The sequence below is a fragment of the Nannospalax galili genome, unplaced genomic scaffold, assembly GCF_000622305.1.
Source record: "Nannospalax galili isolate Female #2095 unplaced genomic scaffold, S.galili_v1.0 scaffold1220, whole genome shotgun sequence".
In the NCBI taxonomy this organism is placed as follows: domain Eukaryota; kingdom Metazoa; phylum Chordata; class Mammalia; order Rodentia; family Spalacidae; genus Nannospalax; species Nannospalax galili.
The window spans coordinates 702720-709162 of NW_008346901.1; positions in this window are offsets into that span (position 1 = coordinate 702720).

Consider the following 6443-nt stretch of genomic DNA (forward strand, 5'->3'; position numbering starts at 1 on the left):
GGGAGAAGGGAGACTGTCATGTGGTACACTGGGCCTCCTCTCCTGCCCTTTCCTAGGGCCCTGCAGCTGTCCCCAACAGGCTCCTTCCAGGCTCCTCTACAGAGCAGGGGAAGGAGACAGTCAAAACCAACTGAGTCACACAGTGAAGCATCTGACATGCACACGTCCTCAGTGGTCAAAGCACCCTGGAAGGTCAGTGCTTTGACATCCTGCTTTACATAGGACACGGGAATGTAAAGAGGTGACAGGAACAGGCACGCAGCTTGAAAATGATGGAGCTGGGATTTGAACCCTGACCTCAAGTTTCAGAGATCATATGCCACACCAACAGTCTAACCTGCCTAGCTGGAAGAAGAGGAGGAGGAGGAGGAGGAGGAGGTGGAGGAGGAGGAGGAGGAGGAAGAGGGAGAGGGAGAAGAAAGAAACAGAAAGTAAAGAGAAAGAAAAGAGCAATCTGGATTCTGAGTATAATGGATTTACCACAAAGACAAATTTTTTACAGTTAGGGAATTAATTTGGGGCAAATGGTTCTAAGGTGAAGAAATTAATTTCAGGGGGCTGAAAAGATGGCTCCACTGTTAAGAGCACTGGCTACTCTTACAGAAGACCTGGGTTCAAATCTCAGCATCTATATGGTGGCTAACAACTGTCTATAGCTCCAGTTCCAGGGAATCCAACCCATCTGATCTTCCCAGGCATTGCAAGACATGGGCACACTTATGTTACATGCAGGCAATATACTCATACACGTCAAATAATAAAAAATAAATAAATATTTTTTAAAAATTAATTTCAGACAAGTAATCATATTGTACAACGTACAGGAGACAGTAGTGTAGCAGCTATTCTTATCAGAAGAGAAAGTAAGTTGTTTTTCGTAGGAAAACTCCAAAGAGAATGGTCAGTAATGTAGTTACTAGACCTGTGTGTTCAGCAAGTCATCTGCAAATCTAACAGCACTGAGCTTGTTTGTATGGACTTGAACCATACATCCATAACTTGTAGAAAATTTAGAGGGAATCTATAAACTTTGAAATGGAGAAGGTTTTTGTTAAAGCACTCAGAATCTTTAACAAAATGAATAGAATCCTAATTCTTTTCTAATACTTTACTTACTATTTTTATTTTATGTGCATGCTGTGTTGCCTGCATGTAGGTAAGTGCACCTGTGTTGTGCAATGCCCACAAAGGACAGACGAGGCCATCGGATCCCCTGGAGCTGGAGTTAATGAAAGTTGTTAGCTGCCATGTGGGTGCTCAGACCTGGGTCTTCTGCAAAATCAGTCAGTGTTCTTAACTGCTGAGCTATCTCTCCAGTCCCAAAAAAGGAATTCTTATAACAACAATCTCCAAGTAAATCACTTCTGGCTTCAGTGTTCTATGGTGACATTACACTTGTCATTCTTCAGAGAGAAAAACCAATTACCAATCATGGCAGAAAATGGTTTAACAGTTGGCAATTAAACTATTGCAATATTAATTACAAGTTTTGATTTTTACATAGTTATTTTCTCCAAACTGTCTAAGATTAAGATTCTGATTCAGCTAGATGGAGAAAAACAAACGACTTTCCCATTTTGAGTGTAGACATAGAAATTCAATTTGAACCCGGCCGGTTTTAAGAGAATTAGAATGAGCTAACCTATACTTAATGAAATTTAAGATTGGTTGACGATGAGGAAGGGGGACCAAGACCATTGCAGTTGTTGGGGCATAGAGGTATATGGTTACATACCCAGCACTGTGGAGGCAAAAGGATCATGAACTCCAGCCCAGCCTGGGCTGTATAATAAGACCTCATCTGAGAAACTAACAAACAGAAACAAATCACAGAATTTCTTTTTGTTACTCCACTGTCTACTATGGACATCACTTGCCATATCCCTGTGATGCAGAAGCTCAAACTCCACTCTGTCAAAATTGCATCATCTCAATACATTTCTCCCTCTCCCTCTCTCTCTCTCCCTCCCCCTCCCCCCACCCCAGTCATATTTCCTAACCCTTTAGTCCTGCTGACCCTTCTCTGAGCAGTTTCCCACTATTTTTCATTCCTTTCTCACTTCTGTGTTTTACTAACTTAAGCACATGTCAGAGGAGGCTGTTCTTACTCTTAGAACACGTCTAGGAATAAATCTACTCTCAGAAATCTTAGTAAAACATACGTGAGTCAAAAACTCTACTACCCTCACAAGAATAGTTTAGCTAGTGTGAATTCTTTTATTAGAGATTCATTATTTATTGAAAAATTTCACTTAAAATAACACTTCATAAATTTACTTCACTTATCTGAACTATTAGGCAAGAGACAGAAACTTACATTGATTTTACATTGGCAATCGTCTTGTTTTAGTAACAGCAATTAACTTTTTGTATTAGAACACATGTGTATTGTTAACAGTGCATTTTTTGGGAGGTGCAATCTTTTTTTAAGTACATATACATACTATTGGAAGGACCTTTTAAAGGAAAGTGTACATTTGCTTGTTCTAACTCCCCACACTTGTTACATTTTTAGATGGAGGATACTTTGGTTGAAAGACACTTAGCACTTAGTGCTTGACTCAGGCCTGCCTAACTATGTCAAGGAATCTAGCTGCCTTCACCACTTTAGAAGAGAACCACACAGCCTATTTTAAAATATTTTCTGCTTTTGCACCTGAGAGAGGGAGGAAGAGGCAGAAGAGGAAGGCAGACAAAGAGGCATAAAGCCTGCTGAGTCTGAGACCCCTGGAGCCGCCCAGCTTCCCAGCTCACAGCCCCTCACAGCTAGCATCCAAAGTTAACCAGATGTTGGCAACCACAACATTGCCCTTCCTCGGCAACCAGAGTGTACAGGTACCAACCAATACATGCTAGAAAATTCTTTAATACTTCCTTCATCAACAACTCTGATTCCCAAAGAGATTTGCTCCTAAAGAATGGAATGTAATAACTCACGCTGTTCTGCAAGGTACCATGTTACATGGAAAGACTCAGAAAGAAACAGAGAGAAATTCAGAGAATTCCTCCCAGAACACATGCAGCAGCATCGCCAGATCTGTGAATGAACAACCTGAGGGATTTAGTCCAGCTTTTAAGCCATTAGTAGAGCAAAGACAAGATTTCCCTGCTTACATCTGTGAAAAAAAATTAAGCATTGGCATTGTTTTAAACTACCCATCTGGGGAACAGTTTGTTGCCATACAATAGATTAGCGGACTAAAGTCTGTATGTGCACCGAAAACTCAAGCTTCTTGTACCAATATGGCAAAACCAGTAGACTCCAAACTTGATTACATGCCCACAGTGAATGGCTAGTTGTGTATTCACTGATTTTATGCATATATGACTATACAACTGTGCTATACACAGATACACACTTTTAAAAGGATAGGAGTAGACATCCTAGTACTGTTTCTCATTCCAAAATGATTAGCTCGTTCATCCAACTTTGAAAAATTGTGGCATCAGAATGGGTATTGTTCAGCTCATAGCTCTGAAATGAAATGACTGGACAGCTTGCTCACGAGGAACAGACTGAAGGTGCCTTGTTGAAGGAAGCACGATATTTATGTAGTAATTTTTACAACCAATTTAGCAAACAGCACACATTCAGAATGGAATGGGCCTTTAAATTTTCAGCTAACGCTTCCTCAGCTCCGATGCCACCTATGCAGCTAACGTGTTACAGGCAGCAGCTAAAAGACAGCAATTTCTGAAGTGCTACTCTCTTAGTAGGTTCCTAGATCCGAAGACAGCTCTACAGTAAGGCAGCGTTCACTCACAGCAGAGCTTCTGGAAACCGACATTGTGTGAGGAGCTCTGACTCGGTGGCTGAACTGAAATGAGCTCCGTGCCCTTCTGCTGTTTCTGTAATAAAATACTCTGACAATTTTAGAGAGAGAGGCTGTGTTCTGGCTCACAGTTCCAGGTTGCAGACCCTCAAAGCAGTCAAGAAGCAGAAAGCAGTAGATGTAAGCTCTGCCCACTTCACAGAGTGTAGGATCTCCTGCTCAAGAGATGGTCAGGCCCACAATTGGGACGGGCCTTCCCCACGTCATTTAATGTAACCAAGACAATTCCAGAAGGCCTGTCTCCCAAGTGATTCTAGGTCTCATCAAGCTGACAACTAATGTCCGATTGGTCCCACTTTAGGAATTAAATGAGTGTTGGACCTGGGAGTTGATTTCTGATGGACCAAATGCCAAGTTGCTAGAAATGAAAGAGTTAATTCTTCAAGGAGTGAAGAATGACCAATAGTGAAATGGACGCAAGGAAAACACAATGGAATAATTTCCTGTCCTGCCCAAGAGTCAGAGAAACTCCTGTGTACTACTCTAAGGCATATCACTACCTTAAAAACCTTCTGTGGTCCCCTCCTGTGAGTTGGAGCTGCAATCCCTTTTGTGAACTGGAGCAGTGGTCTGGTCCTGGGAGTTGGTGTGCCAGTCCCCCCGAACCCCATTAGCAATCTTTTCCTGTGAATCTAGAGTTGTAGTCTTCTTCTGTGAGCCTGGAGCTGTGGTCCCTTCTTGTGAGCTGGAGCTATGGTCCCCTCACATGAGGGGTTCATGCTAGGGGTTCACATCCCTAGAGTGAACCACAGTTCCACTTCTGGTGATAGGCTGATGGTGGAGTAGAGTATGGAGGACTTCCTGATGCTGGGCAGCAGTTTCAGACTTCTCTGAGTGACTACATTCCCCACAGCCCCCTCCCCTGAGGTCCCAGGTTATACCTGTCAAAGGCTTTGCCTCTTATGCTAGGGAAAAGGGAGGCCTATGTTATTTGCAGATTCTGGTCTTTGAAGAACTTATCTTCTAGAATGGACCTCCCACCTTCCCTGAGGCCCACTCTCCTGTGTTCCTCACTCCATACATGGACTTGGATGTCCAGGCCTTAGTGATGGACCTTTCCTATTACCAGGCGCCAAGAAATTTGCCATTTTTTTTCTTTTTTTAAAATGATTTATTTAATAACCACATACTTAGAAGAATTTCATTACAACAGCATTGATACATTCAATAACAATTTCCAGAGCTAAGATGCATCTCTTTCAAAATTGGCTGTAATTTTTTTAAGAATTATTATTATTATTTTTTAATCATTTTTTAAAATTTTCTAATAACTACATGATTAGAAGAAGCATTTCACTACAGCTTTAATACATTCAGTAACACACTCCAGAGCAAGAATACATCTCTTTCACAAGTGGGTGCACCTTTCTAGGTTCACAGTTTAATTAACACAGTTATACAATATTGAACTCAGTATAAACACTGTAAGATATAAAAAATGTGTTTTTAACCTTTAAAAAAGATTTCCATTTTATTTCAGAATACATTGTTCCTTGCAGAAAGACTCATTAGTTTTGCTATTAACAATGAGATGTTGGCACATGCATCTCTAATCTGTATGTATCTGATTATTACTAGCTATAATTGGTTGCACTTGGATCCTTGGCACCTATGTATGTCTATAAAGTCATCGGGTAGATTTCAATGGTAATGTTTATCACCTCTACTAATTAGCATGACGTAAATTTCCATGTTTCTCCTCAAATATAATACATTTTTTTTAATTTCTTGGGTTTTTTTTTGTGTGTGTGTCTATCACACAGAACATCCCAAACCATCTTATTCAACTATACACTCACTTCCCAGATGGCACCCTCCCTGAGCCTCCCTCCCACTACTAGAGCCCTTATACTCTGGTATCCCTGTAACTGTCTGCTGTGTTATTGGCAGCCCAGCCATTCCCCACTACTTGCCCTTCTGGTGAATCTAGTCAGTCTATCCAGAAGTCTTTGTTTAAGGAGGGTCAGCTGTTCCTCACCTAGCAACAATCAGTTGCCAATATTCCTTTATATAAGATTGGGGTCTGCTGTTCATTTTCCCAGTTCTATGCTGGGTTACTATCTGGGAGTCCCTTTGGCCACCCTGGCCAATAACTCAAAAGAAGATATCTCCTATCTGGCATTGTTGCTTGTTATGTAGCCTTTAGCTGTACATATGGACTCTTAAGAAATGATATTGGCCCCTTTAACCTTTGGTTGTACTTTCCTTTTGGCTGTTTAAGGCCATACAGTTGGCCCAGATAAACCAATTTATTTTTCCTCTTAAGGTCATTTGAGGATCTGTTCTTCAGGGGTGACATGGGCTTGGGAGGAGCCCCTGGCTCCTTTCCTTTACCAGTTTCACCTATGTGAAGATAAGTCAAAGGTCCTGCTCGACCATGGTTGGCTTCACTTGGAAATGTGGAGGAAATGATTCCTCTGTGTTGACCCTCTTTTTTGTAGACTGGACACTGGTTCAAGTCCATCTGGTGGGGTCTCCTCAGCCTCCTATATCAAGAGCACAAGTGACCAACCACAATTAAAGGGCATTTTGAGAGATGTTCATAGTCCCCTGGAGCTTGTCGACCTAGGAGGGCAAGGAACAAAAACTGTCCTTTATGTCCCTCTGACC